Genomic DNA, 10389 nt, shown 5'->3' with positions numbered 1-10389 from the left:
TTAACTACACACCTGCAAAGGAAATAGGTTCAGCAAGCTGGTCTGATGAGAATAAATGTTTGGAGATTTTTTTTTTTTTGTCCAACTTTCCAAACATGCTGATTCTAAGGCCACATCATCACTATGTACAAAAAAAGTGGGAGCACATGAATTTAAAAAGAAAAAACAAACTAACAAACAAAAAGGCCAATCTTTAGTGGAATGGTAGAGGTGGGGTGGTGAGATGGGACTAAGCTCATTTTTCACAGCTGCTGAAAATGACATCAAATTAAATGCAATGTAGAAGCAAACCTTTAAAGTAAAAGCAAGGAATTAACTGAAGCAATCCTGTAGTTGTTAGTGAGAATACAAATGAACTTTCTGATGCCTGATCCAAGTCACTGCATTAACAACTTGTGCTTCCATTGAAGCTGTAAATAAGCAAGCTAGAAAACTCCCTTTATAAGTATTCCTCCAGTGTCATGCAATATATTGACATTTAAGTATTTACTTAGCAGTCCCCACCCATTCTTTAAACACATTTGAATATAGCACAGCAAAGTATGATAACTATGATCACAATCCAGAACTGCATCAACTTTCTGACAGGAAATGCAGAAAGACTCCTAAGCTGTCACTGAACTCTGAGTTAATTAATGAGGAGGGGAGTAAATGGTAACACCAAGCACGAGACTGCCAACAAACTTCAAACCCAACAATTATGGCACAGATGCATCAGTGAGCAGAAACAATATTTATCTGGACAGTTTAAAAGCAAGGCAAAGGAACTTAACAGAAATCCAGGGTCCTGATCCTGCTTTAAGGTCAATAGAAAAACAATTTTGACTGAGATAACCATTAGTTATCTGCAAGGAGCTGAGTGCTCCATCACCAGGCATCAGCTTTTCAAGCATCTCCTGAGAGCAGATCCAGAACAGGGCTCCATCTCCTCTGTTTTAGAGCCTGTAGCAAAAACCAGAGCTGTCTAATCAGCAGTTTCAGGGTAATAATTTCACACCACTTGGCTGAAGCAGGACTTCACAGTTCATCAGGTAACAAGTGGAAAAATCACTTGTGTCCTAAATTAGTTTCTTTTCCCCTAGTGAAGATGCCATCAACCCCCCTGTCACCAGGTATTACTGGAGGCCTGTTTAGTGTAAAGGCCATGCACAGGAAGAGATTTCATCACAGAGCTCAACTCTCACATTGACCACAAATTCTCACTTTCACTCAGCAGTGCTTGCCAAGATTTGGATACACAACATAACGTGTAAAGCCTGTGCATAGAGATGTCCTTAATGCAGGCCATAGACGTGGTCTGTGTGCAATAAATGGAGAATGTGTCCAGTTGTAACACAGCAAACAGAAAACCCAAGTTACCTCTGCCAGCCTGGAGCTCACCCTGGACCTCCCTGAACCCTCCCCATCCTGTGGTCATTTTTCCTACAGTCCAGCCAGCAGATAGATGCTCACATGAAATACTTCAGTCAAACCCTGCCTGGCTTGGAGGTTTGAATCCCTCTGTTAAGGCAGAGGGAGGTGTCTTAGCTTGCAAAGTAGGATTTAACCAAAATGTATTTGTATTCTGTCACCAGCTGTTAAACCAGCTGTTGCAGTGTTCTTTATCTTTCCCACAACCCATCCTTCCTCCAGGAGATCTCTCCTGTTAATGGGCCATGGAGTCCCAGAGCATGGCTGATAAAATTCCATCATCCCATTGGGAGATGCTCCACCCAGGGGGAGGAGCCAAGCATTCCCTACCCAGATTAAAACTGAGATTTGGAACATCAGAGCAGCCTTTTCCCACTGGATTCCAGAGGAAAACCAGACCCTTCCTCATCATCACTGGAGCTTTGCAGGAAAACTGCACCTTCTCCAGGAGCCCTGCTCCAGCAGAACCACATCTGTCACTGCAGGAGGATGCAGCCACCATGGAATGGGACTGCACCAACACCCTGAGTGACTGATGGGGTGTCAGGTTGGATTCTGACTCTGGCAGTGCTTTGGGTTTGTTCTTTGTGATATTGTATTTCTATTTTATTTTTTCCTAGTGAAGAGCTGTTATTCTTATTCCCATACCTTTGCCTGAGAGCCCCTTAATTTCAAAATTATAATAATTTGTAGGGAGGGGGTTTACATTTTCCATTTCAAGAGAGGCTCCTGCCTTTCTTAGCAGACACCTGTCTTTCAAACCAAGCCAGCAGATTAGGAAACTGCATGCAAGCCTCTGTGAGCTGTGGGGATACCAGCTCCTGCAATCCCTCCTTGGCAAACAGCACGAGGAGGTGCAGCCTGATCTGAGCACAGCTGGGTTAGCCACAGTCTTCAATAAAATCACTGCACCTCTGGGATCCCTGCAACTCTCAGCAGTGATCTTGTTTTTATGTTTTTCAATCTAAACCAGTCATATTTAAAGTGATAACCTCACCCATGAAGGTGCAGATTTTAAGAAGTCCAATCCTGCAAGGAGCAGTAAAGCCACCCAGCACTTCCACAGCAGGAGCTGTGCTGCCATCAAAGCACCCTCCTCTGGTTATTCTGACACCCCAGCCTACTGAGAATTCCACAGACTCCAAGATTCATAGAGTTACTCAACACAAGCCTGTTCCTTGTGCAGTTAAAGCATCCCATATGGTGGCACACAATGATCTTGAAAAACCTGAATCATTAGCCTCCTAAAATAAAAACTGAATCCTGCTGCTCTAGACTGTTTCCATACCAAAGGCAGTAGCCAAGCAGTGGCTTTGCTTGCATTCATATTCAAAACTAGTAGAGAATATCAGGAACAAAAGATGCACGGTAAATTCCCTGAAAAGTGGCTGCAGTTCGAGCTTGTCTCTGTAACACTGGCACCTCTATAATCTCTTAATATGGTGCAGGAAATCCAAAGCCACGTCTGCTCAGGCTCCTGTGGGAAGTCAGGGCATTGTGGGCACCAGAGAAAACCCCAGACTCCAGCTAAGAGAGAGGATTTACCAATTCCAGCCTCTTCCCATCCATTAAAGATGGGCAAATTTCTTGCAAGTGCTGTAATCTCAATATGGGTTTTGGCTCCAGTGGCAGAAAAAGTGAATATAAGGGCCAAGTTTTCAAACCTAGCCTGGAATATGGAATGTCCTGGAGATTTGCATCTGATTCAGGATCTCATCCTCAGTTCTGACCTGCTTTCTCTTCCCTGCCTGGCAGGCCAGGGTCCCATGGCTCTGTGCACCTGAGTACTTCAGGTGATGCCTTAGGATTTTAGCTTTTATATTTTTCATATATTTGTAATCCTGCAATTCTTTAGTGTCTAACTCTAAACTCCATATCCAGTGTGAGCTGCTGCTTTCCCATTTTGGTCAGACACAACAATTCCTCTCCAGGCCTGGGAATCAAGGACCCCTCACTGTCTCAGCCCTGAGAAATGTAAACAAAAGTGAGTTGGGGGGAGCAAACTTGGGGTAAATGACTTCATTACCTGGCCCTGTAATTGGAAGATTAACCCCAATGTGCAAATGGACCAAACTTATAAAAATTGAAAAAATGTGACCTGTCATCCATTTTGGGTGTAGCCCATGGGTGGGGCTTTGTCAGTCCAAAATGTACCTGAAGGCTCTTCAATAATTATATCTGCTTTAAATTCCCTTAGTTTTGTCTGGCCTCGAAAAGGCATCACAGGAGCAGTGTCACAGTTGCTCAGCAGCTCATGGATGGGCAGACAGCCTTCCAGGCAGGTCACTTACTCCAGCTACCTTTAAACACTCTCTTCCTTCTTCCTCCTCCCTATTTTTTCAGAGCAGAGTTGTTTTTCTGCCCCTGGGGCTGGAGGGCAGGGAGGCAGTCATGCATGCTCACATCCAGCAGCTAACTGTGCGTGATTCCCTCTGGCAGTCCTGTCAGGACTGTGGTGTTTGTATCCATGAGATGTCACTCTGGGAAAGGCTCTTACACCTGTTCCAAGCCCCTTCAGAATTCACAACCAAGAAATACTCATTACAACCCAAAAGTCATTTCAATTCTCATCCCTGCCTGGTTTTTTTTTTCTTTTTTTTGAGAGGAGCCCAAGATAAAAGTTGGTTGTGCTCTTCCACAACAACACATACATGTTTCCTGAAGATTTCTGAAAAAATGAAAAAATTCAAAGTCCTGCAGCAAAGTGCATCACCTCTCCCTGGCCTCAGAAAACACAGAGTTTACCATGATGTCTCTCAGAGCAGCAGTCTACAAACTCCTTCTCTGGGAAATTCCCTGACCTGGAAAGGAGTCCTTGGAGATTCAACCAGAGCAGATAATTTTCCTTCTCACCAGCACACTTCTGAACAGAGAAGCATGAGTAATTGTTCATCTCTCTTTTCCTTTTAAAGCATGTTTAGAGTTGAACAGAATGCTTTAAGGACTGAACACAAGCCTCTGTGTTTTCAAGTCTAGCAACAAACAGCAGGCACTAATACTTCCTCAGGCCTTCCTGAATTACATTTGTGAGCCTTCAGCAGGAACAGCCTCACATGAAGCTGGTGGAAATGCTCTCAAACTCCTTCCACATTACAGTTTACCTGATCTACAGAGCAGGCAATGAGCCATAATTATATAATTATATATTTCACAAACCACAGGAGCACTTGCTCACTGCTGTGTATGGAAGTAGTTCCTACTCAGCTGTTTCACCTTTGAAAGCAGGAACTGTCTAATCCTTACTTAAACCCTGACTCCTTTTCTCTCCCACAAGAGAGGCTCACTCTGCTTTTCAGAAAATTCACTTATTTCCCCAATTTCTGTATGAACTTTTTCCAGGAGAGTCAATCTGGACCAGAAATTCCTTCAATACTGTGTGCTGTGCCAAGTCTCAAACAGTAAAGCAGGGGGTAATTAAAAGGAGCAGGTAATTATGACTGAATGATGACAAAACACGAGCTTTGAAGGTAGCAGGGAAGGATTAATTTGCAAGAAGCTGTGCTGCAATAAAAAACTCAAAATAAGCAGGCAGCTTGCAGCAGGGCTGTTGAGGACCCTGGTGACTGTGCTGGACATGCTGGTAGCTGCAAAGTTTGTGTAACAGAGCAGGTTCATGGCCAATCTCTCACTTCTCCATCTGCAATTGAAAAGCAACCCAGGTCTGGCTCCCCACACCTTCTGTCAGCAGCCACAAACAGACCATAGCTACATATGGGCTTGAATTCTTCTACAAAAATGTGGAAGCAATCTATTTTTCTGCAGCTTCACAATTAAAACTTTTGCTGCTGGGGCTGTCCCAACTTGTCAGTTTGATTTTGTACTGGCTTGAAAGCAAAACTAGTGAGATAATCCAAGTCAGAAATACAATTAAATAGGAAATAGTGATCTTGTTGAAGTAGTGATCCCACAGAAAGGTCTGGTAGCTCTTGTCCTCTGGGATCCAGTGGGAAAAGGCTGCTCTGATGTTCCAAATCTCAGCTTTGATCTGGGTAGGGAATGCTTGGCTCCTCCCCTGGGTGGAGCATCTCCCAATGGGATGATGGAATTTTATCAGCCATGCTCTGGGACTCCATGGCCATTAACAGGAGAGATCTCCTGGAGGAAGGATGGGTTGTGGAAAAGGTAAAGAACACTGCAACAGCTGGTTTAACAGCTGGTGGTAGAACACACACTTTTGGGCTCATCTTTACATTGTAACCTAGGGCAGATTTCTAAAGCCTCTCCTCTCCTGCTCTCCCACACCCACTCTGCCCTCTCCTACCCACATCCACATGGGGAGTGCAGCCCTCAGCTCCTTCTGGCTCCCTCCTTCCCTTTCCCCAACTCTTCCTCCTGTTCTGCATGGCATTCCAAGTTGGTTCCCTCAAACCATCCCCTGCCACTTCCCACCCTCTGCCCAGCTGACAACAAGCACCTTCCTTGAAGTCACTCAGGTCTCCTCCTGCCTTGCAAAAAACCAACCCAAACACACATTTTAAGAGCTGGTCCACAAGTTTCTTTCTACCAACTTGCTAAAAATCACACCACAATGTTTATAAAGCAAATAGCTGGATTTGGGGTAATTGCCCGGCTATGCTATATCTGTTACCTTCAATTTCAGGATCTCAAAATTAGGTAAAAATATAAAATTTAAATACCCACATTCTTCACCAGCCTTATAAACTTTCCATCCTTGGGGTATAGGAAATTTTCTGCTACCTAAGGATCTGAAAAAAAACCCAATCCAAACCATCAACCCCCCCATATGAGAAAACCTCCTGCCTAATTGTTGCCAGCAGCAAAGTGAGAGGCAACGTGAACTTTTTACACCATATTTGTGCTCATTCCTTAAACCTAGCTTGCTCTAGCAGTGTTAGGAGGTCTGGAGATGCAAACCAAGGAAATGTTTTGGTTGTTAAAGTGGGTCAGTGTTTTTGAGCTTTTGCAGGCTTGGAAGGAAGATTACTCTGTGCAGAGCAGCTGCTATATAAAGTTGATTTCCAGTTCGCTCAGATATCCCAGCTTTTAAAAAAAGACTCCATCTATAAAATGAAAATCCCCCTCCAGTGCTACCAGAGCAAGCAGTGGACAGCCCCAGAGTCAGAACCCTGGCTCTATCCAGGCTGATATCAGCTATAGCTTCCAATAGTCCAGCTCAGCTCTCCCAGCAACATCCAAGGAAAGTCCAGAATCCTCCCCCAGATTCTCCTGTGACCTGAGAGCACAGAGAGCCCAACCTGCCCCCTGTGCATTTCCTCTTAGCATGTTGGAGTTTTTCCAAGTGGAAGCTCCCAGATGAATTGTGGAGGCAGCTCTGTGATAGAGAAGAGAACCTAATCCCCTCTATCTAGAGTGCAAATCAGACCTCATAATTTTCTAGGTCTCATTGCCTACAAAATTCTTTAGTAATTGAAACTCCTGAAGCTGTAGTTTCAAATCTTTACTCTTGTGAAATAAAGTATAACCCAGGAAAGTTTTTGCTCAAAGAAAAAGAACCCAGTTTTTCATACACCTATAAAACCTTTACCTCGTAACGTGAGAAAGTTTTGAGGGAAGAGGCAGAACAATCCATCTGGAAATAATAATAAATCTGACAAGTGACAGAAATTGCAGGATTAAAGATAGAACTTCACTATATTAGGAAGAATGACTAATTAACTGGTGATTCATGCACCCTAATAGAGTTTGAGAGCCCCATCAGTGTCATCAAATCCTTGTCCCCTCCAAATCATGGCTCACTGCCTGCTCTGTACATAAGGAAAGCATGAAAGGGTAGCTGGGCATTTAAACAGGACGACAATAACCTTAAGCAGGAATTCTATATTTTTACATGCCCCAAATAGGCCAGTTCCAAAAATGTTTTCAGGAAAATCTTTTGAAGTTCGTAACTTTCACTTTTTGGGGGACTAAATGTAACTCTGACAAGAGGCAGCTTTTATTTATTCTTAATGAGACAAGACTGCAGGTCCTTGCAGTGTTGACAGTGAGGAGCTCCTGTCTTCCTTTCCCATTAAAATCACGATGATGGCAGAGCCCAGGGGCGAGGCAAAACCAATTCTCCTTTCTCCTATCTGTGTTACAGAGCCCTGAGGCAGGGGCTCGCTGTGTTCTGGGTTTTTGTGACACAACCAGGGCACGTTTGATGAACCAGGATACAAATGCTACAACGCTTCAAAATAGCACAATGAATGAAAACCTGCAGCATTTATTATGCATCAAAACCCCAGACAAGGAAAGTATTTTTGTGTTTTTCTTTGCTTAAGAGTAAAGCTCTGTAGTGAGGGGAAACTGAACAGAGTTCTAAAACAAATGAAAAAAGCACACTGACCTCCTAGGCCAGTGTTTTAAGCACATTTCTGTGCAATTCTTTTTTACTGCACACCACCACTTAGCAATATGAAGGACCTTAAATATGACAGGAAGAATAATTTGGCTCATGCTCAACATTCAAATGGAAGCTGCCTGGACGAGTCAGACATGCCTGTGGTTATCAAGGTGGCAGAGAGCTCAAGACAGAGTAAAGGAGAGGAGAGAAGGGCTGTTAATCAAGTTTCAATTTATTTTATCCTGGAACATCACCTCTGCCAGCACTTGGGTTCCATCCTTAAAAAGTGGGACACAGTTTGGTGACTACCAGCTCATGTGTCTTTATGCCCTAATGCTCATGCTCTCAAACACTCACCTTCCAGTTTTCCAAACATTTCAGCATCATTTGAGTCACAGGAAATTGTGCCTTAATTAGTGAAGGTAGTATGTAAGTGAATATATGGAAGTGCAGAAAGCACCCGACAGCTTCCAGGCAAAGTTATTCCCATGAGGTGTCTGTGCTAGCAAAAAAGAAATTGAACATCAGTAGGAGAAGAAGGCTTGAGGGGAAAACACCACAGACAACTGGAAAACAGATTTTGGAGGGTGAGAAACACACCTAGGTGCTTTTAATGCACAAAAGGCTGTCTGAACTACCTAAGAAATTAATGATAGAGGCTGTAAGGAACAAACCACATCCCATCTTCCCATCCAAGAAGACAACTGCCTCACATCCTTTCCTTGCCAGTTCCTGTGGGTTTTGGCCAGCCCAGACCTGCAGGCCACCTTTTCAAAGAATGAGGAAGCATGACGAAATGAATAGTTTTCACAAAGATGCCACAGGATAATAAAACAAAAAAATGATAAAAAATAACCCACAACCAAAAATGTAAGACAGTTAATGAGATTCCTAAACAGAGAGAAAACAAACAAAAAGAAATATGCTGATGTGGTTTGTAATTCTAGTCCTGCCACTGATGTTACAGGCGCTGTGAATTGCAAGTACCTCTACTTAATAGAGTTCTTTTCTCTTGTCAAGATGAGTAAAATATACACAAAAGCAAGAACAGGCTTAGAGCAGAAAGGCCCTAACAAACAATTGCTAACAAATGACAGCTCACTTGATGAGGAGACAGTAAAGCCTGTTGGGTTGGCATGTGTCTTCCTTTGAGAGACAGGTGTCTTCTAGGGAAGGCAGGAGAATGTAAACTCCCTCCCTCCAAATAATTACAATTTTGAAATTAAGGGGCTCTCAGGCAAAGGTACAAGGATGGGAATAACAGTTCTTTACTAGTATGTATAAGAAAATAACAACTATGGAATTAATAACAAACAGAACCAGGAACCCTCAACAATCCTCTCTCAGCTGCAGGCACTTTCCCTTTGGTGCAGTTCCTGTCACAGCCAGCAGGAATGAGCAAAAATCCAGGATGGTGGATGAGATGTATCAGGAGTCCTGTGGTGGTGGCTGCAGAACATCCTGGGAAGGCAGGAGCTTGCAGGTAGAGCATGGAGAAACCCAAACCAACAGCAAAAACCAGCAGTGGCCCAGCTCTGAGCAGGGCAGGGAGAGGGGGGCTCAGGATTCCCGGGAACACGAGCAGAGGTGTCTTGGGTTGCAATGCAGGATGTGACCAGGGGTGTGTATTCTGTCACCATCTGTTAAAACCAGGTGTTGCAGTGTTCTTTATCTTTTCCCCAACCCATCCTTCCTCCAGGGAGGTATCTCCTGTTAATGGGCCATGGAGTCCCAGTGCATGGCTGATAAAATTCCATCATCCCATTGGGAGATGCTCCACCCAGGGGAGGAGCCAAGCATTCCCTACCCAGATCAAAGCTGAGATTTGGAACATCAGAGCAGCCTTTTCCCACTGCATTCCAGAGGAAAACCAGACCCTTCTACATCATCCCTGGAGCTTTGGAGGAAAACTGCACCTTGTGCAGGAGCCCTGCTCCAGCAGAACCACATCTGTCACTGCAGGAGGATGCAGCCACCATGGAATGGGACTGCACCAACCCCTGAGTGACTGATGGGGTGTCAGGTTGGATTCTGACTCTGTCAGTGCTTTGGGTTTGTTCTTTGTAATATTGTATTTCTATTTTATTTTTTTCCTAGTAAAGAGCTGTTATTCCTATTCCCATATCTTTGCCTTAGAGCTCCTTAATTTTCAAATTATAATAATTTGGAGGGTAGGAGTTTACATTTTCCATTTCAAGAGAGGCTCCTGCCTTTCTTAGCAGACACCTGTCTTTCAAACCAAGACAGATGGTGACAAGTCCCTCAGGTGCTGGTGAATTCTCCCCCCAGTAAGTGACAGCCTGGCCATCCTTCCCTGATGCCAAGAGTGAGAGCAAAAAACCTACCACTACCCAGCCCCCATCTTTTACCTGCTTCTTATCTCTCAGTGTCTCTGTCCCTCCCAGAGAAACTCCCAAAAACCAGAATTCTCCCTCCCCACCATCTCAAGCACTCACCCATCTTAGCAACTCAATGGGAGTAACAAGGAGAAAAAAGGAAAGAAACCCCTACCCCCAACAGCATGGAAACAGAAATCTTTATTTGTTGCTGTAATTGTTCCTCCTCACACTGTACCTGCGGGTGTATGGTTTGATTTTCTTGCAAAGTCCTTAAATGTAAAAATCCAAATAACATGCACACATCTCCAGACCTTGGTTGGCAGGCCAGCAGCCATT

Source organism: Sturnus vulgaris, chromosome 10 (genome assembly GCF_052056855.1).
Source record: "Sturnus vulgaris isolate bStuVul1 chromosome 10, bStuVul1.hap1, whole genome shotgun sequence".
NCBI classification, from domain to species: Eukaryota; Metazoa; Chordata; class Aves; order Passeriformes; family Sturnidae; genus Sturnus; species Sturnus vulgaris.
This window is presented reverse-complemented; position numbering follows the sequence as displayed.